This window comes from Ambystoma mexicanum, chromosome 11 (assembly GCF_040938575.1).
Source record: "Ambystoma mexicanum isolate Mex_15411 chromosome 11, UKY_AmexF1_1, whole genome shotgun sequence".
Classification (NCBI taxonomy): Eukaryota; Metazoa; Chordata; class Amphibia; order Caudata; family Ambystomatidae; genus Ambystoma; species Ambystoma mexicanum.
Window position 1 is genome coordinate 1,013,925,559 of NC_090934.1, and position 26,375 is coordinate 1,013,951,933.

Below are 26,375 nucleotides of genomic sequence, written 5' to 3' on the forward strand. Positions count from 1 at the left end.
GCTGAGGGCGGCGGGAGTCAAATATATGCTGCTGTATCCGGCACGATTGAAGGTGCTACACAAGAACAAAGCACTGTTTTTTGATACCCCGGAGGATGTTGTCACATGGCTGGACCTGCAGGGCTGCCCGGAACAAGAAGCGGATCGTGATCGGCAGGATCATACCGAATGAAGATTTTGTTATACAGACATTGTGAGGGTGAGCGGGAGATGGACCCTGACTGTACAGAGAAACTGTAACTGGCTGAACTTTGAACATAATCTGAGCCTGGTGCTCGACTTGGGCTGGAATATAGTGAGTGTAACTGTAATTGGTAACTGTTTGGCATCTGTATGCGTAATGTTTTTTGAAAGGAGCAACAAAACGTGGATGACCTACCCCAATAGATTATTAGTTTCAGCGGCCATTAGGGTGGCTTAACCCTACTGGGCCCTGAGTAGAAGCTTGTGCTAGGCAGGGCTAGATGTGGGGGTGCCTGAGATCCAGGAATGGAGCTGGGCAACGGTTGGGGAGGGGTGGATGGGAAGAAGGTGGAGGGACGGGAAGTTGGGTGTGTGTGTGTGGTTTTGGGGAGTTTGAGTTTTGTTTCGAGCCTATTTGAAGGAATCAGCATGTTGTACTTGCGGTGCATGAAGGGGCGGAATTGGCGGAGGATCGGGAGAGTGCTTACTAACGACCTATGGTGGACCTCAGGATAATAACGTGGAACGTCAGGGGCCTTAACAGTCATCTGAAAAGAAACAAAATCATGATGTATCTGAAAAGGCAGAAAATTGATATCGCACTACTACAGGAGACGTACTTGACGCGAGAGGAGTTGGACCTGGTTAAGAGAAAGTGGAAAGGGACTGTAGTGGGCTCGCCATACTCGGCATACACCCGGGGTGTGTTAATCTGGGTGGCACCGCATGTCCCGTTCAAAAAGACACAAGAGGTAGTTGAAACTGATGGAAGGATGGCTACATTGCGAGGGCTGGTGGAGAGCACGTAAGTATGTATAGTAAATACATATGCCCCCAACAAAACACAGCAGCATACTTCAGAGCCCTGTGTACCAATCTCAGTACGTGTATAGGGAGCGCAGTGATCTGGGGTGGGGACTTTAATTGTGTGTTGGATCCTGTGGTAGATAGATCTGATGGCGGGGTGGGTAAGCCTAGCCCAGCGGCGAGAGCGTTGCAGACACTGCTAACTGATTTTGGCTTTACAGATGCGTGGAGGATGAAACATCCCATTGAGAGGCAATATTCGCACTATTCAGCCCCGCATCAACTGCACACTAGGCTCAATTACATCTTTGCTACAGCAGGTGTGATGTCTGAGATTACCCAAATCGAATATAAGGCTAGAGTCCTCTCGGCTCACTCGTCCCTGATCCTCGGATGGCAATATTGCCCCCCGAGGGCAAAGATCCCTACATGGCGCCTCCAAGCGGAGGTGCTTAAAGATCCGGTCTTTAGAGAAGATATAAGGGAAGAGATTAATAATTTCTTTGAGGAGAATACTGGGAGTGTTGATTCCGCGGGTACGTTATGGGAAGCTTTTAAAGTGGTGATGCGGGGGCAGCCATTGCTAAGTCAAGAGGGTTACAGGGTGGGGTCTTGGCTGACCTGCAGAGGACGGAAACTGAGCTAGAAACAGCATTGAAGAGCGTTGACGTAGACACGGAGCTGGTACTCCAACTACAGCAACAATGTGCAGGGCATTGGGAAAGACTCTGCAACCTCAATTATAGGAAATATGTTGAGAGGCAACACGCGGGGGGAGATAAGACAGGCCGCCTTTTGGCCTGGCTATACAAAAGCGAGACACCTAGGCCTCCGATTAGGACCATCATTAGGGAGGACGGAGAGGAGGTGGCCACGCAAGAGGGGGTTAACAAAGAATTTGTGGAATATTACAGAGTGCTGTATGGAGATGATGAGATGGGTGACCAACGCAAGATAATTGAAACGTTAGAAGACATAGGGCTGCCCAAGGTAAGTGAAGAAGAGAGGGAGGAGTTAGATGAGCCAGTCACGTTGGAGGAGTTAGAGGAGGTTGTGAAGCAGTTGCCTACCTGTAAGACCCCGGGAGCAGATGGGTTCCCCAGCTAATTCTATAAAGTATACAGAGAGGAAATCCTTCCCCCAATGCTAGACATGCTTAATGAAGCGTTCGAGATAGGACGGTTGCCTGAGTCACTCAGAGAGGCGATCATAATACCGCTGCTCAAGCCCAATAAGCCGGAACATAGATGTGGTTCCTACAGGCCTTTGTCGATGCTAAATCAGGACAGCAAGATTCTCACGGCTGTCCTAGCAAATCGATTGCAGAAAGTGATTGGTAGACTCATACATCCAGATCAAACGGGTTATGTCCCGAACAGGAACATAACACACAACCATAGGCGACTTCACCGGGTGATCGAATGGGGTAATAAGAACGAGGGTGAGATGGCGATAGTATCTCCAGATGCAGTTAAAGCTTTTGATTCGGTCAAGTGGTTATGGCTATTGGCTGCTCTGGAAGGGTATGGAGTGGGGCCGGGCTATATCAGGTGGGCTAGGATGTTATATAGTGAGCCACTTGCCAGGGTCCGAACTGGAGCGGTGATATCCGAGAGATGGCAGCTTGGTAGAGGCACCAGACAAGGATGCCCCTGGTCCCCGATGCTTTACATCCTAGCCCTGGAGCCTCTGGCAATATGCCTTAGGGCACAGTATGATGCGATAGGCATTGAGGTAGGAGGGGAACGACACTTGATATCCTTGTACGCAGATGATTTGTTACTGTACTTGCAATACCCAGAAGAAAATCTTTTATACATACTTGAAGTGATGGAAAGGTATGCAGAGTTGTCGGGCATATCAGTGAATCCCCAAAAGTCTGTCATATTCCCGCTAGGTAGCTATAAGGGGACCCCCGTAGATAGACTACCAGTGCTACAGGTGCCATGGGCAACTAGCTCTTTTCGTTACTTGGGTGTAGAGGTATATCACACGGTGGAGGATGAACACAGACATAATACGGAAGTAGCCGTCGAGAAAATTAGGAACAGCATGCAGTTCTGGGCAAGATTGCCCTTGGCGATGATGGGGCGGGGGGCTATGCTCAAGATGGTAGTTCTGCCCAGGCTCCTGCATTACTTTAGTAATATCCCATACATAATACCCAAGAAGTTTTTCAGTAAATTGAACAGCATGTGTAGGGATTTCCTGTGGCATGGTACCCGAAATAGAGTGGCGTTTTGGAAACTGCAGAACTTTTATAAAAAAGGAGGTATTAGACTGCCTCATTTTGAGGTTTATTATTTAGCGGGACAGTTACAATATGTGGCTAAGTGGCTTTCTGATGAAGTGACCCCTGAGCACAGGGTGCTTGGACAGGACTGCGCCCCGTTTTATTTGAAAGAGATGATTTGGCTGTCTGAAACCGAAATGAGGGGGCGTCCTACGATGTTGAGGCTTGGATGGAAAATTTGGCGTAGGGCTTGTCGTTTGATGGAAGTCCCGTGCGCGTGCCTCCCGCAGATACCGCTGGCTGCTTTGACAGGAGGGGATAATCAACTGAGGGTGATTGTTAGAACCTACTGGGAATCGGTGGGGCTGGCAACGCTAGGCGATGTTTGGCAAGAGGGATCCATAAAGGAGTTCATAGAACTCAACGAAGAAGCGGGTGGATGATTAAGAACACCTGGCCAGAGACAGTTTTTATAGAAGAACCAGATGCAGTTTTGGGAGCAATATATGACATATCCGAAGGGGGTCATGAGATCTCGAGACTGTATGAGATGGTGATGGCTAAGGCGGGGAAAGATTTGACACATCTGAGACTTGACTGGGAGGCGGAAGTGGGGGCCGCGATAGAGGATGGGGTGTGGGAGCGTGCCCTGGGCTACCACAAGAAAGTGTCTAGAAATGCCAGATTAAAACAAATACAGCTGTATGTTACACATAGGGCATACATGACCCCCTTGAGGATATCTAAGTTCCGAAACGCTGGAAGACAAGTGTGTCCTAAATGCAACCTGGAGAACGCTGACATGACACATAGGCTTTGGTCGTGCCCGATCATTAGGTGTTTTTGGGGAGAAGTGGCGCAGAAACTGGCTGATAAAGGGGTTACTCTTGTCACAGATACGGCCTGGGCCTGCTTACTGGGCGGGTTTCCTAGGCCACGGAAACTTAAGCACATTGAGAAACTGAGAAATCTGGCGAAACGTCGGATCGCCATGGGGTGGAAGAAATGCCACAAACCCAGGGTGGATGTATGGTGGAAGGACTTGCAGAAATGGGCAGAGGCTGAAACGGTGGCATGGCAAGAAGCGAGTGGCCGGGCTGATGAGGGGGAGGCGGGCACCCTGTTGGCTTGGAAAACGCTAATAGCAGAATTGTTTGGAGTAATATCAGATCCAACTGACTCCGAAGAGAACTAAACCCAGCAGCATGTGCCAAACATTGAACGAGATTGACAAATAGGCTCACGGGGGGAGGGAGGGGTAGTTGAAGCAGTGATTAAGATAATTTGATGTGTAATGGAACTATTATGATTATGCTGCTTGTTTGGTTTTTGTCGTTTTGTTTGCATAAAATCATTAAAATAAATTTTACAAAAAAAAACTGTACTTAAGATATGTGCCTAAATGTGGCTCGCCATTTTTTTCCACTGGGTATATGCGCGATACACATTTTAAATCAAATCAAATCATTAGGACTGCCTTATTATTTTTTAATCGTCGTACCTTGCTCTCATCTTAGATTTAGGTTTAGATTAGGCCTTTATCTCACCCATTATAAAGTTCAATAAACACCACTGAATTGTGATCACTTGTGTCTGTCTTTACTGTTGCCACCATGAGTTCCTTACACCGGCCAGGAGTCACCCAAATGAGTTTTACATGTGTCGTGGCTATAACCTTTGGTGACCACCCCAAGCAGTTGTATCACTAGTACATTTTTAGACGCCTACCTGACTAAATCGAATGATTACTGCTTAAATCTTCCTGTCTAAGGAAACCAAACTGGAAAGAAAGCGATTTATTAGAGTTTAGGAATCTTCTGTCTACTTCAAAAACCTTTTATAATATGTTGGGTTGACATATTCAATAGCATTGACTCACCTATGCTTTCTAGATTGTTTCCCCAAACGCTCAAGTCATAGGTGTATGGCCTGGATTTCCGAAACTTTTAATTGTCACAATTTGCTTAACTCCAAGGCTGATATTCGAAATGCAAATTTTGCCATCATAAAATAGAAAGTTGGAGATAGCGAGGTCCCAGGACCAGGAAGGACTTGTGGATGATGCAGAGGGTCTTGAATTTGATCCTTGCGACCACTAGGAGCCAGTGTAGAGCTTTTAGGGCCGGAGAGATACGGTCCCTGGGCTTGAGCCAAGGATAAGTCTTGCAACCCAATTCTGGATTAGCTGAAGGGGGGCATATGGAAAAAAGGGTGAGGTTGAGGAAGAGGTTGTTGCAGGAGTCCAGCGTAGAGAGGACCAGGGCTCTGGAGATGTTGAGCTTCTGGGGGAAGGTGAAGAAGAGAAGAATGCCTCCAAGGAGGTGAAGCTTAAAGTGGGCCTTCTTGGAAAGGTCCAAAATGTGATGAGTGAAGGAGAGAGAAAGGAGTCGAAGATGACCCCAAGGTTTTTGGCTTCACAGGATGGTGAGGGTAGAGGGCCCAAGGAGGATGGCTAGAGGGTAGGAGAGAAACAAGGGCTCTGGTGTCCCAATAAGAAGGATCTCCGTCTTACTGGCATTGAGGCGGAGATCATTAGTCGCACACCATGCTTGGATGGCGGTCAGACAATCAGGGATGAGAGAGGGGAGGAGGAAGTAGTAGAGGGAAGTTTGAAGGAAAGATAAGTGTCATCAGCATAACACTGGAAATTAGGAGAGCAGGTGGAGATCAGGTGCGCCAGAGGGGCGAGATAGATAATGAAGAGCCCCAGCGTAAGCATAGAACCCTGGGGAACGCCACAGGTAGAGAGTGAGGTGGTGGAGGAGAAAGGGCTCAGTTGAAGCTGGGAAGGGCGGTTAGTGAGGAAAGAGGTCAGCCAGTCCAATGCCCGGTCCGTGATGCCGAGGGTAACACAGACGTTCAGTGAGGATAGAATTGTTGACCTATCAAAGACAGAGAAGAGATCGAGGAGAATGAGAACAGCAGGGGAATTAGAGATCCAAGCAATTTAATGCTGAGGAATGTCTCCTGACGCAGTTCCCACACTGCTGACGGGAATACTGTGTTTTGTTTGTCCACCTCCAGATTGTCCTTGCCCCTGGTATAAACTACCTTGACAGGCAGCCGATTCGTCCATGCCCATTCTCTCAAGTTCGCTAGCCAGCTGCTGCTGAAGTCTAGAACTAGTTTGTCCTTGCCCGTTGATGTATTTGAATGTCATTGTGTAGTTTGAAGACTCACTGGTCTACCTCCGAAAATCTGGGAGAATAACTCAGGGCCCAGAGGGTTGCCACCAACTCACTCCAATTGGGTGAATGTGAGCCAACCATTTTTCTGGATGCCTTCTGTCCTTAGATCAATTCCCACCATCCCATATCGCTGGCATCTGTTGTAGGAATGATCGTCAAGGGCTTCTTATCCCCTCAACAGTCGGACCTTCCGACCAGTGTAGACTGAACTTCAACCCAGATACTACTGGAATGAGAGACTCGAAATCTTGAACGTGTTCCCTCCTGTGGAGATGGAATAAAAAAAGTAGCCTTATGTGTAGGGGTGACCATGGAACTGGATAGACACATCATGCTGTGTGCTCCAGTTCTGGTAGAAATGTCCTGGCTGCCGACTGCAGATTGAGATAGAAGAAAGTGGAGGGCTGCTTGCAGGTTGGCTGTTCTTTCCTATGTAAGAATCACCTACACTGCTGACTTTCAAAATCTTGCTCCGATGAACTGGAGAGCTTGAGAGGGAAGTTGACGTGACTGCTCCAGCATGTCACCTTTACATGCTGCACTAAAAGCATAAGGAAAAACTTGGATCCTTTTGGTGAAGCCAAGCTACTTACTCCCAGGCCAAGGATATTGGTGAAGATCGGAGGGGCCCACTGGAGACCAATGAAAGTGCTCTGAAATGGAAGTGACCCTTGTCCACAGTAAATCGTAGGTACTGTAGGTGACCCTTCCGAATTGGGATGTGAAAATAAGTTTCCCTAAAATCCAAGGATGCTAGAAAATCCTGTCATCAATCAATGGAATCACACTCTGCAAGCATTTCATTATGAAATGCTTTGTGGTCACAGTCTCTTCAAGTGCAAAATAAGTCTGAACTTTCAAATAGGTTTTGGGACAAGAAACACAGTGGAATAGAGCCCCACCCTTTCCCCTGTTTGTGAACTTTCCGGATTGCCCTTTTCTATATCAGTTCTTCGACTGCCTGTAGCATTGCATTCCTCCTGTCCCATCATCTGGGCAAAGGGGTACAGGTGATCCCTGAAGGAATGTGTATTGTGCTAAACTTGATCTTATAAGGTCCGTAAATCATCTTGGTAAAGCCGGCCGAAACTCGAGTTGACGAAGACCCTGGATACATATATATCTCTAAGAAGTATAGAGTTTGTAAATAATATACAACTCGTATATAGTAACATCAAAACATTGATCAAATTTAGGACATTTGCATGAAAAACGTAAAAGTTCTATGTATCCAGTTTGTTTAGTAACGTACAACTTTATATGATTTTGATGTATGTTCTTTTTTACTTATGATTGTCATGTTTGTGTGTGGTATGTAAAAGTGGTGTGAAAGCAGCAGGTGTGTTTGACAAATGGTAGGCTAGCAGTGTCAAATTTGCATTGCTAATCAGTATTGTAAAAATGTTGTTTTAGGTGAATTACTCATGTTCCTTTTAATTATTTTGAACAACAATACATATAAGAATAATTTTTTGTTTTATATCCATTGAAAGATTGTTTTTTTTTTAAAACTTTTTTATACATGGCCAGGGGCATTGTAATTCTTTTGTGTGTATTATTGACCTAGTTTAAGTTGTTTAGTGCCCTAGCCTCTGTTAAACTTTTCGCTTGCACCTTTTTCTTGTGTTGCCTTTATACAGCCCACGAGTGTTAGGTGCTTTAAATAATTTAGTTCTTCCTTATCTACTGGACAGAGTGGATTTTTAGGCCGGCGACAAGGTCGCAACCGCCGACCGGGTCGCAACATGAACAACCGCTATGTAGGCCGCCTGCAGACGTTCCATACCCGGCAACGGGGTTACCCACGATAACATCTCCTGTGTTTAATTTATCAGACCATGTCTTGACTCACGCTGAAAAACAAATTCTAACCAAAGGGCTTCTACCCACACAAACTAACTCACTCAAGCTAACTCATTGGGCAATCTAGAAATTGAGCTAGGAAAGTTCTTTCGTCTAATTCGCCTAAAAGCCTTTATCATGGACAAAGTATACCTACCCAATACTTTATATAACTGCCCAAAATCGAGACATTTGAACGAATGGTACTTCGGGACCTTTCCACCATGATGAAAGAAAAACCAAATTTCAAATTGCATCATAATTTGACTCAAGAGGAAAGAAAGGCCCGACAAGTCTGTCCACCAACAAACGCATTGTCATCAAATCTGCCGATAAGGGTGGAGGCATAGTGATTATGGCCAAAGAACTTTATACCAACATGGTTCTAAGTCTTATTGAAAATACCAATCATTATGAGAAAATCAGATCTGACCCCACTACAGAACTGCGATTGGAAATTCAGAGCTTTTGCAACAGGGGATTAGAATGTGTTTTCCTCACTACGGAGGAGGTTGCCTTTTTGACACCAGACGACTGTCGGATTCCGGCCATATATGCACTACCAAAAATCCACAAAAATGTGGAAAATCGACCAGGAAGACCCATAGTATCCTTATGTGGATGGATCAATTCTTGAACCCATGGGGCAATATATAGAATTTTTTCTACATGATTTAGCAGAAGATGCCCCATCGTTTCTCAAGGATACCACATCTGCAATTAATGCCTTTGAGGGCCATGACTTTGATATTACCCAGGATCTTTTGGTCTCATTAAATATTGCAGCCTTATACACAAATATCCCTTAGGACAAAGCCATGAGTATAATTCAAGCCCGGTTAGAGACTCTTCCAGCACCACACTTGATACCAACTGGCTTCATCCTTGAATTGCTACATATGGCACTTTGCAATAACTTTTTGAATTCAACCAGGAACTATATGTGCAAAAACATGGAGTCACCATGGGTGCTTCCTTTGCTCCCTCAGTGGCTAACATCTATGTGGCAGACTTTGAGGCTCAATGTATTTGGCAAAACAATCCCTTTTCACAGCAAATCAGGACATGGCGTCGCTACATTGATGACGTTTTCTTTATCTGGCGAGGGGAACTAACAGCTATAATACTTTTATTGAATGGCTAAACATACAAGATTCAAATTTAGTCTTGACTAGTCAATCTGACACAACATCTCTTCTATTCCTAGATTTGAACATCAGTCACTCTCAAGGCAAAATATACACCAGCCGGTATCGGAAGGAAATGGAAAGAAATACACTGCTGATGTATTCTAGTTAACACCCTGTGTCTCTGAGGGACAATTTGCCTTATGGGCAATTTTTGAGAATGCAGCAGAATTGCACTTTCACTGATGATTACACACAACAGGCACAAATCCTGTCCGATAGGCTACTAGAACGAGGATATCCCCGGAAAGCCATTAAGCAAGCTGCTAAAAGAGCACGCTTTGCTAACAGACTCTATTGATTCCTAAGAACAAAGATGTAGAGCAGCAACACAATGTTTGTGTCACTACTTTTACCAGACAAACCAATAAAATCAAAAGTCTCATAAAAAAATATTGGAATTTGGTGACAAGCACCGGATGCACAACAGGTCTACCGTTGTTTGCTTTAAAGCGCAACCAAAATGTCTGTGACAATCTAGTTCATTCTAGATTCATGTCTCCCACTTCACACCTCCAGCAAAAGACATGGGAGGCGTCTTGGCACCATACATGAACCCCTGTAGTGGTTCATTACCCTTGCAGTAATTGTAGTGTGTGTCAATTTAGCTCACAAACTAAGACTTTTACACATGGTAACGTTGTATGGGAATTATGCAAATTTACCAACTGCCAGAGCCACAACATGGTGTATGGCATCAAATGTCCATGCAACTTACCGTATGTAGTCATGACACCCAGGAACATTTTTATCAGAATTAATGAACATCGATCCCGGATTCGTATGAAAATTGAATCTGCACCCTTAGTGGCACATTTCTTAACAGCACAACACTCGACTGGCGACATGATCTGGATCGTAATAGATCAGATTAAACAGGATAAATAAAATGTTTCTAATGCCAATAGACTAGTAAAATTAGAGCAGAAATGGATATATTTGTTACAGACCCATACCAATGGTCTTAATGAAGAACTACAGTGGTCTTTACTTCTGAACTAAATGTCGATTGCAACATAAAGAAAACCTTCACTGTAATGGCGTTTGGTTGTCTTATCTGTTGAATCCACAAACACCGAGATCCAGAATCCACTATCTCAATCATATCAGGTATGTTGTGATTCTGACTCTAAATGGTGCCAGTTCCCTTTCTATACCTATGATTCATGCATCCAACTGCATTCATGCACCAGCCCTCTTTCTATGCCCATGTTGCATATATTATATATCTTCCCCATATAGCGTTAAGATTCTACTAACTGCAAGTACGAGGCAGCTGAAAGTACGTTTGAACTTTTCAACTGGAGCCTGGGAGAAACAAATTGGCGTTTCATATACAAGCGTGACAGCGACAATACCATAAGGTAAAGGTTCAACCTTTTTTGTGCTCTGTTCTGTCTCCTTTAGTGCTGTCCCTCATGGGCATATCCCCTGGAAGAATGATGTAGTCCCATGGGTATATTGTTTCAATTGGTAATAACAAACAGTGTTGCTTCTTTCACAGCAACGCAATAAACTTTAACTCTCCCTCAACTGCTGTGAATCATTGCCTACAGCTGAATGGGACATTTTGAACATTCCACTGGAGTCTCTGTGAATACAAATTGAGTTGACACATATACACGCAACGGAAATAACACAAAGTAAAGGATCAGCCTCTTGTGCTTCGCTCCAGCTCCCCAATGTTTTTCTTCGCGGTTTCCTTTAAGAAACAACGCATTCCTGTGGGTACAGTTTCAACTGGTTGTTTAAACCGTGTTTGTTCCTTTACAGTAACACAGTTTACTTCAACTCAGCAGGCGTTGCTGTGATTCATTGCACACAGCCCAATGGGATAGAACTACATCCATGTTTTGCGAAAAAGACGATAGGTAAGTTTGCCCTGCCTATGTTTTTCTATGCTCTCCTTCGGAATTAGAGGATCTATGCACCCCCAGGGTTGTCATCTAACCGATTGACAAGCTGTTTGAGTTGATCTTTCACAATTAAAGGGCAGATTTTGATTAATTGAAAGCTCAGTTTGTCACAGCATTCAGCAAACACAATCACAGCCATAGTAGCATTTATTAGTGCTGTGTCCGATCATTTGTTTCCACAGTGGTTGACACAGTCTGTCCAATTAACAGCTTAGAAACAGGTGCAATTCCAATGTACAGTATTCAACTTTCCTGTATTTTATAACATGGACAACCGTGTACACTAATGTGACCATTTTTTTTTTTGCAACAGTGTCATCTAGCAAGAATTGCCAAAAGCAATCCAATACTTACAGCATCTGCTTCCAGGTAAACTAATGGCCCCACGGGCCCTCGAGTTGTCACTACTCATGCATGGCTGCTTTCCTCTCTTCCTGGAATCTTTCACCTTTAACCTTGGGTGATCACCAGTGATATTCAGATTGAGCCATTATGCAGCCACCTACTTCTAATCTGGTTGGGGTGGATAGTCTATCTAAAAGCCAGTAATTCTATTGGCCGGTTTGCTCTTTGCTCCGCCTCTCGAAACGCCCTTCTCGAGGCAGTCCGCTTCATTTGGGTTCTGTAAGGGCAGACTGTTGGATCATTTTTATTGGTTAATTGTTCATTTAGTAATCTTGGCCTTGAAGTGATTTTTCCCTTCCTCCTTTTCCATTTCCACTCCCTTCTCCCTTCTTTGAAATCATCATGCATGTGATGGGTGTACAGTAGCCCGCCTTGCAGTTGTCTTTGTACGAATAATTCAAATTTTGTTAATTTTCCATCACAGCACAGTTCAGCCAATTTCACCACCTTCCATACACTTCGTCCTTATGAGGCTGGTCCGTAAATCATCTTGACAACCCTTGGTAAAGCCGAAACTTGAGTCGACAAAGACCCTGGATACATATCTATCTCTAAGAAGTAGAGAGTTTGTAAATAATATACAACTCGTATATAGTAACACCAAAACATTGAAAAAATGTAGATTTGCATGAAAAACGTAATAGTTTTATGTATACAGTTTGTTTAGTAACGTACAACTTTATATGGTTTTAATGTGTGTTCATTTTACTTATGATTGGTTATGTCATGCTTGTGTGTGGTGAAAGCAGCAGGTGTGTTTGACAAATGGTAGGCCAGCAGTGTCAAATTTGCATTGCTAATCATGATTGTAAAGTTTTGTTTTAGGTGAATTACTCATGTTACTTTGAATTTATTTGAACAACAATACAGATAAGAATAAATAATGGTTTGTTTTATATCCAATGAAAGATTGGTTTTATAAAAAAACTTTGTTATACACATGGCCACAGGGCAGTGTACTTCTTTTGTGTGTATTATTGACCTAGTTTAGGTTGTTAAGTGCCCTAGCCTCTGTTAAGCTTTTCGCTTGCACCCTTTTCTTGTGTTGCCTTCACTACACCATGCCTGAGGCAGGAAATATTCTAACTTTGGCAAGCTGGGACACTGGGGGTACTGTAGTCCCGGTGGGAGGGGCAGGAGGAGAAAAGAGGTAGACATTCAAGAAGGGTTCCTGAGGATTGAGGTGGGTACCTCACAAGTAAGTGCACGGACGAGGAAGGGGGAAATGCATATAATGCCGAGGATTGCGTGAACAGGAGCCAGACAGTGAGAATGAAAGAGAAATAAAAATGTGAAATAAGGAAACAGAGGGGATGGGTTGGGAGGTTAGCAACAGAAAGCAAGAAAGAAAGGCATAATGGAAACAGAGTAAGGGAACAAAATATGGCCAGGGAAAGGGAAGAGCGAAGGAAAGGCTGAATGAAGGAAAATGTAAAGTGGTAAAAAACGGACAAAGAAGAAAATGGAACAGAAAAGGTGATAAAGGTAAGAAGTTAAAAGAAGACCAGAGGGAAAGCAAAAATAATATACAACTCGTATATAGTAACACCAAAACATTGAAAAAATGTAAGGGATTTGCATGAAAAACGTAATAGTTTTATGTATCCAGTTTGTTTAGTAACGTACAACTTTATATGATTTTAATGTGTGTTCATTTTACTTATGATTGGTTATGTCATGCTTGTGTGTGGTGAAAGCAGCAGGTGTGTTTCACAAATGGTAGGCCAGCAGTATCAAATTTGCATTGCTAATAATGATTGTAAAGTTTTGTTTTAGGTGAATTACTCATGTTACTTTGAATTTATTTGAACAATACAGATAAGAATAAATAAAATAAACACCCTTTTCTTGTGTTGCCTTCACTACACCATGCCTGAGACAGGAAATATTCTAACTTTGGCAAGCTGGGACACTGGGGGTACTGTACTCCCGGTGGGAGGGGCAGGAGGAGAAAAGAGGTAGACATTCAAGAAGGGTTCCTGAGGATTGAGGTGGGTACCTCACAAGTAAGTGCACGGACGAGGATTGGGTGAACAGGAGCCAGACAGTGAGAATGAAAGAGAAATAAAAATGTGAAATAAGGAAACAGAGGGCATGGGTTGGGAGGTTAGCAACAGAAAGCAAGAAAGAAAGGCATAATGGCAACAGAGCAGGGGAACATAATATGGCCAGGGAAAGGGAAGAGCGAAAGAAAGGCTGAATGAAGGAAAATGTAAAGTGTGAAAAAAACGGACAAAGAAGAAAATGGAACAGAAAAGGTGATAAAGGTAAGAAGTTAAAAGAAGAACAGAGGGAAAGCAAAAAGAACAAAAAACTAAAAAGAAAAGATGGGGAGGAGAAAAATACCAGAGGGAGAAAGAGAAATACAACTATTAGAATGTAACCAAGAGCAGGAGAAGGGGACTAGGGAAAAGGATACAGTAGACAAAGCAGTGGAGAGGTGAAGGGAAGAAAATATGCATAGTTAAATGGACATGGAGTTGAAAGTAGTGGTAAGGCCAGAGATGAAGAGAGAATAGTGAAAATCATAATGAAGTTTGGGAGAAGTTGGGAGTACAACAGATGGGGAGAGTGGTGAGAAAAATGGATTTGGAAAAATTGATAACGCAGCCCCAACAGCTGCTTTTGCAGCAGCCAAATCTGTGCGAATTCCCTTCATTTTGACAATTGACATCTGCTGCAAGTGAAATTAACACCAAGATGAAGATTGCTCTATGGCAAAGGACTATGAAAACACTGCTATGGACCCATAATGAATTGAAGCAATATGCTCTATTTATTACATGTAAGAATTCCACAATGATAATACAATATTCAAGATCTTTGCATCACAAATTAATGGTGAATGACCAATATACACCCTCTGTAATGGTTTGCTGCCTTTGCTCTCATTCACACTACTTGGTGGCCTGACTTGGGGTTTATTACCTATTGAAATTTCCTCCCAAACCTTACGCGACAGTTCTGTGGTGATTTGGGAGTACTAAATCCTTATTTTCCATGTTACTTCCCTTCCGGATACATACCAGGATTCTGGCAGCCAGTATGATGCTTTGATCAAAAGACTACGCTTCCCAGAATGCCTGACCCACTGCTTTATCTCCACCCGTGCAGGACAAGGTTGGGTGGAGGATAAGCAGCACCTGTGACTGCAGGTGTTAGCAAACAGCACACCTGAGGCGAGCGCCAGCCTTAAATGCGTCTGTTTGCTTCAGTCCAGAGCTCGTCATTTATGCAGTGTTCCTAACCGGCCCTTGATCCTGGTTCTTTGCTTAGTGTCTAGTTCCTATTACCTTATTTCTTTTTCCTGGATTTCGAATTTAGCGTGCTTACTAGGATTTTCTGCTTCCTGGATTCCCTTTCTGTCTTCATCTGTTTTGAAGTCGGCACTTTCCAGTGCCTACCTTTTCCTGTGCAGCCCTGTCTGTCTGTGTTCTTTAGTCCTTTGACTTTGCCCTATTCTGCAGTGTAACCTTGATCCTTTATACACCTCTCATGTATAGATTTACTATTTTGTCCTTTGTTGCCTTTCTTCCCTGTGGGGGGCTTGGTGGGTGAGATTTGCCTTTGTAATATTGTTTCCCTGCTCCTGATTCTTTACTTTGTCTTGGAGTCTGTTCCTGGTTTTCCCTTGCACTTCTCTCTTTGATCCTAATTGATTGTTAGGTGTGGTGTGCTGTTGTATCCAGCTCCTGTGTGAATGCCTATGCTTTCCTCACTACTCTGTAAGCACTACACCTAGGTGTCCCTTGTCAGGAGTCGTATGTATTCAGTTATCCTCCCTTTGGTGTTACAGCCTTTCTGAGTCCCTGTTTGATCATCAGGGTTTGGGGGATTCACTTACATTCCAGGTGGTGTTACTTGTCCTTGTGAGTATTGTCTTTAAGATACCTCATACAATACCATCAAGGGTGTTGGCTCACAGATCCTGCCGTTGCTTGTCCTGTATGTGGGCTTAGCTCTGACAGTACCTGTAATAGCAATTGTGGGTGAGGAGCTCGCCAACTTACTTTGTAATCATAAGGAGCTTCTAAGTGCTTACCCAACATCTGTTTTTATATATTTGCATACTTATCATGCTCTACTTGCAGATCCTGGGTTTTAGTGTACACGTATCTTCTTTCTCTCTCTCTGTAGAATACAACTTTAAATCCCAATAATGTAATGATGTTGGGGAGGGATTGCAGTGTAGGTTTGAGAAGGTTCATGCCCATACCATCTGCCTATTTGTTTGCTTATTTATAAAACAGGCAGAGGTGTGGAGAACGTGTGGTCTGTGGTGGCACTTTGAGTTGACCTTGTGAACTGTTCTAGGACAACCAGTCTATTGCACTGTCAGGGTGGCCTGTCCATAGTGCCTAGAAAAGTCTACGAAGGTAGCTGGCATATTCTTCCCAAAGAAGATCGGATGACACAGCGACATCAAAGATAATCTCCATCTGAGCTTAAGGTATGTATAAACGCACCACTTCGGTGGACATCTGCCGCAGGCAAGGCTGTCAATCCACGCACTTTAGAATGCAGCTACGACTACAACAGATTCAGTTGAGCTGGTTGCATAAACGCTTCGCACTGAAACACCAGACTTGCCTCAACACCTCTGCCATTAGAATACAGCGACAACCTACGACAAATTTCGGTCTGGCTGGGTGCATGTAGTGTTTTCCTGCACTAGCGCTCTGTCGTGATGTCCCTCAGCACCCGTCCACATGCTTGACCCCTTGTGTTGCTTACTAGAGCTTAGCCAGCCCTCCTAAATCCTAATCTTGGCCAAATGCTCATACGCATCTTAAGCCTCCTCTGAGAACTTTCCCATACCTGGACTTTGGTCCCCGAGGGAGTTCCTACCAAAAAAAACTTTGAAGCTATACAAATGGAAAAGGCGCTATATAAATAATTACTTCAATACAATAAAATACAAAACCTTTCAAGATCATCATATCTTGCTAATGCAAGAAGCAATGGCAGTAGATCATTTTGATCTTGATGGTTTTAGAAGATTTTCTAAAGCAGCTACCAGGGGGCCTTCCAGTCGGCCTTCGGGGGTCTGGCGGTTGAAATTCATTTCAATGTAAGAGCACGTTCCTATGAAATTTGTTTCACTAATGGGGGTCTCTTAGCTCTGGGCCTGTCCCTGGAAAGATTGGCAATTGAACTACTCATTATAAATCTGTATTGGAATCCCGCCAATGTGACTCACAGTACCTTGCAGTCAGCTATAGATGTGATCATTGACGATTGGCTGGATCAAGGGCACTGCAACAACATTATCATCAGGGGGATTTTAATGTGGAATGTGCTGAAAGGGCCAGCTTAAAGGATTTTTCTTCAGACATGCAGTGGGCTTTCTAGAGTATTATAAATAGAGCCCTTATTTGGGACTCCTTTATGCACAGTTGGGATTTGGTTTTGTGTACTCTGGAGGAGGTGCTTTCGGAATTTGTATAGCTAGCACCGAGGTACTGTCGCTTCTTGGATCAATCATGTGTATGTGTCCTCAGAAATTAAATAGTTTTGCTCACCACTAAGTTTGAGGGTCATAGGCTTAAGTGACCATTTCATTCTGTCTTTTTGTTAATATTTTCCTGTTGCTCTTCACGATTTTCAACCTATGGCAGCTTTGGTCTCCCCTGCTAGAGGTGGTCACACGGTGAGATGAAATGTGCACGCCTGTCGCAAATGTACGGACATGATTAGACGACTCCTAAATGGGATGATTTTGATTACACCTTTTCTGTTGACCATTTTAATTTAACTATTCTGTCTTGTTTGAGGAAGCTCACAGAGAAGGGACAGCCGACTGTGCCAAAAGAGTGTAATCATTGCTATGATGTTAGGATAGCTTGTGCTAACGAATTAAAGGAGATTACTTAGAGAATTGTCACACAAACATGTCACTACTTTACAAAAAAGGTAGCAGGCGCCCCTCTCTCGAAAGAACACGGCATGATAACCTATTCAGTGGTTTTTAACCGCTTTGAGAGTTCGCAGCCATCTGCTTTTTGCTCACTGTACCTTTCACAGATGAAAAATATTAATTTGCATATCAGTCTTTGTCCCGCACACATCGAAATGCTATGACAATTCCCTTCTGAACAAAAGTACCAACAGCAACCCCATACACATGTTTCAGCCTTGCTGGGCCTCATCAGTGAGGTGAAGCTGTGCCTCTCTGAGCAGTGGAGTCCACGTCTGGTTACCCCCACGTAACTTAGGGTGACCAACCCCAAGTTCCTTCAAAAGATACAAAAAAGGCAACAGGCGCCCCTCTCTCGAAAGAACACAGCATGATAACCTGTTCAGTGGTTTTTAACCACTTTGAGAGTTTGCAGCCATCTGCTTTTTGCTCACTGTCCCTTTCACAGATGGGAAATATTCATTTGCATATCAGTCTTTGTCCCGCCCACATGGGCAGTCCAGCACCAAAATGATATGACAACTTCCTTCTGAACAAGACAGCAAACCCATACACGTGTTTCAGCCTTGTTGGGCCTCATCAGTGAGGTGAAGCTGTGCCTCTCTGAGCACAATTAGCAGGGAGTCCATGTCTGGTTGCCCCCAGGTAACTTAGTGTAACCAACCCCAAGTTCCTTCCAAAAATACAAAAAAGGTAGCAGGCACCCCTCTCTCGACAGAACACGGCATGATAACCTGTTCAGTGGTTTTTAACCACTTTGAGAGTTCGCAGCCATCTGCTTTTCGCTCACTGTACCTTTCACAGATGGGAAATATTAATTTGCATATCAGTCTTTGTCCCGCCCACATTGGCAGTCCAGCACCAAAATGCTATGACAATTCCCTTCTGAACAAGAGTACCAACAGCAACCCCATACACGTGTTTCAGCCTTGTTGGGCCTCATCATTGAGGAGAAGCTGTGCCATGTTCTTTCTGGAGAGGAGCGCCTGCTACCTTTTTTGAAATGTGACTACTTTAGGGGTTTTCAAGAATAAAAAGAAAATTCTTCATGGGTATAAAACTATACTAAAAATGTTTAAATCCAACTGTACAATAAGAACAATCAACATACTCTTGAAACCTTAGAGTGCACATTTCTCGAAAATGTTGGACCCGTATGAATTCTACGATTGATAAACTTGAGCCACTTGTGGTGTGCCTGATACAAGAGTTGACTTGGATAGAACATTACTCTGCTTTGTACGCTGAACCTATTACAAATGCTTCAGTTACTTACCAGGACGGCAGTCTCAAGGGCAATGGTGAACTTGTTGAGGACGTTTTATGGGCAATATCCAAGACTAGGCCCTGTAGGGCTCCTGGCCCCGGGTGGTTTTTCTCTAGTTACCATTAAAGATGATCCACTATTGTGGTTGAGCCTCCTGGGGGGGGGGGTATATTTAGAGAGATTATGAATACCTATTGAGTTCTGCCTTCGTGGCTTGAATCTATCATCATTCTCATCCATAAAAAAGGAGACACAACTAATCCATAGCCCCCCTTGATGCTTCCAGTATGATTTTGGCATCCTTAATTATCAGGGATCTATATAGTTGGCCAACTTGCCTAGGTATTTTCTCTCGATACCAGGTGTGCTTTAGGCTGCTTATGGGCACTTTATTAAATGGCACCATCATGGCCTACATCTTGGCTGCAGTTAAAAAAGGGAGCATCGGAACAACATTTATGGCTTCAATGGACATTCATAGTGCTTTTGATAGAGTAAACTGGAATATCCTGTTGAACAAATTACTTGGATGGCGAATTCCTTCTTCCTTGGTCAGAATACTAGCTATTTTGCATAGTGGTGCCACAATTAGGATTAGGCTCACATAAGGAGGGTATGCTGTCGAATTCCATTGAGACCTTTATCGGTTTGAAGCAGGGTTGTGTGTCTTTTCCCCAACCCTTTTCAATATGTACATGACAGATATTGACAACTAGTGGTCTATTTATCAAGTTAGGCCATCTTAAATTGAATTCGTTAGTCTTTGCTGATGATTTGGTTTTCTTGGATAAACGCCCTTTGGGCTTCAGAGGAAACTAAATATGTTTTCAAATTACGCCATTAGAAATAATCTTCTGGTTACTGGCGCCAAATCAAAAATCATGATCTATACCACTAAAACAAAGCCAAACACTACGGTGTGGACGGTAGGGGATCAAAGACTAGGTAAAGTTTCCTCTATTAAATATCTGGGATTTAACCTATCGAACACCTTGTCTACATCTGCTTTAAAGGAGGATTTGAGAGCTAAATCTAAACTGCTAATTGCTCAACTGAAAAGGATTCAACAAATACTCTCTCCTTCCTATACATCCTTTTTATTTGGCTAAAATTGAACCAGTGATTTTGTATGGTTTGGCTGTGATTTTGCTCGACATAGGCCCCAATTTAGATACTTTGAAAGGAGTTATTTGGAAAGAAACTTTGCGACTGTCATTATCAATTCCCAATGCAGTTCATTTGGGTTGACCTCTCAGCACTGTAAAGTTTTATGGAGGCAGCTGACAACTTATGCTAAAATGATCTGTCCCCCTGGAAATTCTGCGTACGTCGATTTGGGTGAAATTCTGCATAGCCAGTCCTTACCTTCGATTAACTCTTACAAAGGCCATATGTCCATGCTGCTCTAAAGAATTCAATCTTGTGAAGAGGAACTTCTTGGTAATCCTGGTAAGGTCAAGTACAAATGATATGCATTGGACTGGTGGGAAACAGTGGACCAATTAAATGTATACAAAACATATTCAGTATATTCTCAATGTCCCAGGAAAAGGGAGATTTTACCCAAATATATCCATCTCTATCCAAGTAACAAGGTATGAAATGTTTATTTACGTTTTAGGCTTAATCAACTGCCAACTCTTGAGTATATATACGCTTATGGAACTTTTAGACGGATTTATCCCTTTCTTGTAGTGTGTAAACGTCTGCTTACTGTCCAGCAACTAACAACTTAAGAATGTTACATTTTCATTTATATTTGTCCTTGCTGTCTGTTCAGATAACAGAAATGTTGTGGTGTTGCCTAATGTAAAGAAATGGCATTCTTTAATTTTAGCATTACATAGATTTTGTGTGAGACTTTTGCACTTTTCCATGTACTGATGTAATTGTATGTTATGTGTATCCCTGTGCTTTTATTCTATTTGTGAAAAGTTTGATAAACTTAAACCATATCACAATAAAAAATAGAAAACAGACCTATCCATGCTTGTCCATGACATTTCGTGACTGACATGGCATGTTATGTTCAGGAGGGAAGAACAGTTGTACAAACTCTAAAATACAGGTTACGAGAGTTTTGGTCTTACTTTTTAAAGTACATTTCTGAGAATACATTTGGGGTTCAATTTCCCTTACCGCAGCACACTTATTCCTCAAAACACAGGCAACATAGGAAGCTCATTGAGAGTGGCAACATGTTTTGAAACAGGGGACGAAGCTTGAAGTTAGCATGTGTCTTTTATGTTATTGCTAGCTTGGCATAGTATAAAAGCATATTAGCATATCATAACAGTCAAAATATAAACCAGCAGTTATTTATTCACAAACAAACTGTGGTCTAGAAAAACTATGAGGAGGATTTTGGGAGACATACAAGAATATCTCCCAATTATTAAACTGTTTGACACCTACCAATGTTGGTAGAGCTGGGCATACTTGCCAACATTCTTTGATCAAAAAGATGTAGGATTTTTCAAGTTTCAAAAATAATACTTTGCATAACAATTACATCACAGGGAAATACAAAGCATACATTGTTGCCACCACTGGAGCATTCTAAAATACACAACCCGTCAAAAAGCACAACCTGGATAGATGTTAAAATGTTTAAAATGTATAATTCTTAATGGTAAGTTAACACCGAATTCAATTACCTAACTTCACAGAAGGCAATCACACAGAGCTGGTAGGCAACGATTGCCCCTGCTCTGTATCAGCAACCGGGCAGTACATAGTTATTCCTACAGTGCAAGATAAATAACTGAACAACATGGAGACTGATACCCCCCTCAGTCTGATAGGCAGATGCTGTGATGATGCTAAACTCTACCACTTGCCACTGGTGGTTCACCTAAGGCCTGTCCCGGCCAGAGTGCAGGGCAGAGTCATGTAGCTGCGAGGTCAGTGGATTGGTTTGAGCCCATCACTCAAAGTAATCACTTACCCGCCCACTGCACAGACAGACTAATGTGTTGAATGCTTTGTCCTGGGCTGGTCTGAAGCAGCATGTCTTAGAGTCACATAAATTACCTGCCCCTGTAATAAGCAGTAGCCTCCGACACCAAATTCTGTAGACGGTAGAACTGCTTAGAAAGCAGTACCCCACGGCCTAAATCAGCGGGGTTGGCAAGTATGGCACATCACAAGCTGGACTGGGAAGTGGAACAGACAATCAGATGTCAGGAATTCCAGCTCTGAAGGTTGGTCCAGCTGAAGGAATTATGGCACTTTACAGGCATGTCTCCTTAACAATCAGCAGGACTGGGACAAAGACACCCACCTCTCATGTTTAACTGTGAAAAACCAGTCGTGGCTAGGGGAGAAGCAGACACAGGTCAGACTCGCGCCTATCTCTGAAAGGCTAGTGCGTCTAGTGGAAGGCTGTTTAATGTCTTTGAATTGCGCAGTGGAGTGGCAGCAAATGAAAAATGAATTTAATGCAGACGTAATAACACAGACAGGAGACGGGGCAGGGTGATGGCCTTCTTCAAGACTGCAGCTGCATACCACCAGCATGACAATCTTCCAGCCCAGAGTTTTCCTTTTTGCAAATCATTGGTATCGGGGGTTGCTGTTGCTCCCTGGCAGCATTGGTGTGTTTACGAAGCACGGGCATCGAAATGTGATGTCCCAGTAACTTCGAACCACACCCCACCCTCGGTGAACTCTGCCTCAAAAAGGCAGAACCGGGCCAGTGTCAGGACCGGCGCGTGTCACCGCTGCCTACCTTCAAAGACTGACACGGCCAGGGCGTCAGTCAGCCCGACATGCCACCGACTCTGGCCTATGGTGTCTTTTTGGAGGTACCCCTCTGGCGGCCTACGTGGTCATTTCACGTCTGTTTTTTTTTTGTTTTTGTTTCTTGTGTTACCTGTTGTCGTCGCTGCTGTTCCGGGGCGATAACGTACACAATATACCTCGACCTCCGTCACCTCGCCGCCCGGACTGTGGTGCATGTGTTTATTATGGTCACGTAACGCACTTCTTCACATGCCTCGCTGCCTGGATGTACCATCCAGACTAGAATTTAAGCGCCCAATAATTATGTTGAGGGTTAATGATTAGCCGCGATGTGAACAACACGGAGTTAAACAGTAAACTTGGACTGCAGGGAAATCAAGACCATTTTGCGAGGGATATATTGAGACGTAAAGTAAAGATCACACACCAGCAGGTGGGAAGGCGTCACCTGCGTGTGCGCGGGTAGGTCTTGAGCTATTGGTTGAGTACACGTTCGCTCCGGTCTTTTGCTTCCACGTGACCGTAGGACGTTCTGTCTGCGGTTCCAGAATGTTCCCACTGATACTTGGAAATCTTAGTTGGAACTTTAGGTTTGTTGGAGTTTGACTCATTACCTGCTGCATGCTTAGGCATAGAGGGGGGAGAGGCAGAGATTTCCTGAGTAGAGCCGAGTCTGGGGATCAGATGTATAGCTCGAGCTAGGAGCCCACCACTGCGAGCCCAGGCAATGGCTGCACAAAACGCTTTCGCCATGTGAACACCAGAAGATCATGCCAGAGTAATGTATTTGATTACACCGAGAGTCGGAGTTACACTTCTCGTATGTAAGGCTCTGAGAAGGGTGCTGGGAAGCCCCCGCCCTCCCCAACATCCACTCCTGGCATCATCACAGCCAAGTAAAAATCTCAATGAAAGCCCACAAAACATGTACTGGTGGTGACGGGTGCTGAGAGGCAAACATGCAGCAGTGCCAACAGGTGATAGCACCTAACCTGCCCGGGAACGAAGCTGCTGCCTTCACTCAAATTCCCTTTTATTGGAAATTGCTTTCAGATTTGCTTTCATGAAAGCACTGCGCATCTTAACACACACCCTTTCATCAGGGCTTCAAAAATGCACAGTGTTTGTGCAGATGACATTCGGACATAAAGCGCACAAACGCATTTTGTACGTATTTGACATATTACTAACATTCCTCATACAGAAATGATCAGCCACCACACAGCACCAAAGACTGATATGCAAATGGATATTCCTCCTTTGTGAAAAGTACAGTGAGCAAAAAGCGATGGCTGCGAACTCTAAGAGAGGGAAAAAACACAGAACAGGTTATCATGCCATGTTCTTTCTAGAGAGGGGCGTCTGCTACCTTTTTTGTATTCATACCATTTGTTGTTGGTGTGCTCCAAAACAAACACAACACACAAAAAACGTACACAACAGCACTGGGAAGAGCCCTCCTTCTTCCACCCTGAACTCACAGTGCAAAACAATCCTGAATGAGGTAATGTGCAGTCACCTTATAACGATATTGCCACACCTGTCTCTAAAGTAAATGCCACAGACATCTTGGTTTACATATATTAAGACATGATTTTCCATTATCAAACCCCTTCTCAGCTAATCAGTGACTCTGCTCCAGTGCTGGCACTAGGTCTAAACAAAAAACACTAGGAGATTGAGGGGAATAGGGAAAGTCACAAGCAAACCCTCACATAAAGGGCAGAACCCTTGTCGAAAAGACAACAGGCTTGTGACTCCAAACAAGTACTGCTAACTTGACAGGGTAGTTATGAACCAACCTTCATTCTCAGATCACCGATACCACATCAGCAAGAGGAAGCAACTCAGTAAATCGGAACCCGAAATCTATGTCTTTTTCATAAGAAGCAAGATTTATTTCAAACGCATGTGCATTATATCAGTTTGATACATAGACAGTTCATATAACCCCTCTTAAATTTGATCAAAAGAGAGGGAGCATTATACAAGATTTTAATTAAAAAAAATTGTTAAAACACCAACAATATAGAAAAAACCACACCGTGCAGAGCCGAGAAGGAGTATTAGCACAACAAAAAAGGTCTAGAGAATTAAGGACCTATACATAAGTAATCATACAATCTAAAATGTTTCTTTCACTGTTCACCCACTCTTCATACCAGTCATACACACTCATGAAAACGTTGTTCATTCATCCACACAGAAAAAATCATAAATTTCAACATTAATTTAAAACAAGCCCAACATGTTTCTTTCCTCTTAAGGGTTTTACTCCGTGGTAGGTCTGCCAGAGCCCTGTGTGAAATGCAGAACAGCAGGGGGCTGCCGAACAACAGAACTGAGCACCCTCCTGTTTTTTAAGCAGTTTTTAAGCGCTGCGCCCGGTGTGAGTATTTAAAAGGCGCTGTGCCAGACCTTGCCTCCAGCTCAGTGTTATGTAAACTTAATTACATGACACTAAGCTGGAGGCAAGGCACGCCCTGCTCTGCTCTACATCGCGCCTTGACCCTCATGATGCTGGCTGTTAGGCTGGAAGGCAGGCAGACACAAGTGCGTCTTTTTTCTTCTTCTTGGTATTCAGAAGGAGCAGGCGAGCAATGGATGGGGCTCGTGGCCGGCCCGTGCTTTCGGCAGCCACTGGCCCGAGAGGGGGGGGTCAGGCCAGAGCCAAAGGTGAGGCTCGGTCCAGCCCGAGCCCCGCCAGACTCGCCCAGCTCTACTCAGGCATTGCAGGTTCTGAAGCACAAAACAGTTCATGCATCCGTGGCAGGTAGCTAACGGTCACTAATTGCGTTATACAAAATTATTTAGCTAAATAAAATTTGATGGTGGAAAGTTTTTAATTCATCTTAACCACTGGCATAGCTCTGGGCAACCTTCCACACCAATGTTTTTAGCATGTCTGTGCCATAACAGAATGGTTAGTGGCAGGGTCAGACTGTTGCATAAAATTGGCTCGGGCACCAATGAAAAAAGTGGCCGCCATCTCAAATATCAAGTTCTTCCTTTTTTGACCGAATACTTGAATAGTACTCGAGGGGGAGTGTTTTGTAAAATGTGTTGCAATTTGTGCATTTAAAAAAACATTTGTTCAGTAACAAATGGTCAAAACTGCTAGCTGCACAGCAAATGAACACACCAAACTGGCCCACTTTGGCCTGGGTGGATGAATTAGATAGGGTGGACGAATTAGATAGGGTGGATGTATTAGATAAGGTGGATGAAATAAATGGAATGGATAGAGTGAATGGAATGGACGGAAGGGATAGAGTAGATGGAACAGATGGAATGGACAGAGTAGAGGAAACAGATTAATTGGAGAGATTAGACGGAATAGAGGAATGGATGGAGTGGATGTAATAGGTCGAATGGATGAATGGATAGAGTGGATGGAATAGTCAGAATGGATGGAATAGACAGAGTTGACGGAATGGTTAGAGTGCCTGAAATAAGTAGAACCGATGGTATCAATATAGTGGATGGAATAGATAGAGTGTATGGAGTAGATGAAATGGACGGTGCGGACAGAACGAAGGGGGCAGATGGAATTAACAGAATTCAATGGAAATCACCCACACGTGTATCGCTGTGCACCCTGCCCCCTGTTCCTCATCCTGTTGCTAGTTATCTGTATCCCCATTATACCCTATCCACTGCCTCTAAATCTCTGTCTGTTGCTATGT

General features: G+C 43.6%; 1 protein-coding gene across 1 annotated transcript in view; it reads right to left on the reverse strand.

Moving 5' to 3' along the window:
• Window positions 1-23,134, reverse strand: part of PAQR5 (progestin and adipoQ receptor family member 5) — a 790,069-nt gene extending 766,935 nt beyond the window's left edge. Inside the window, exon 1 of the mRNA XM_069624226.1 lies at window positions 22,820-23,134. The gene's annotated coding sequence lies outside the window, so the exon portion shown is untranslated. The remainder of the gene's footprint in view (window positions 1-22,819) is intronic.
• Window positions 23,135-26,375: the final 3,241 nt, after the last annotated feature.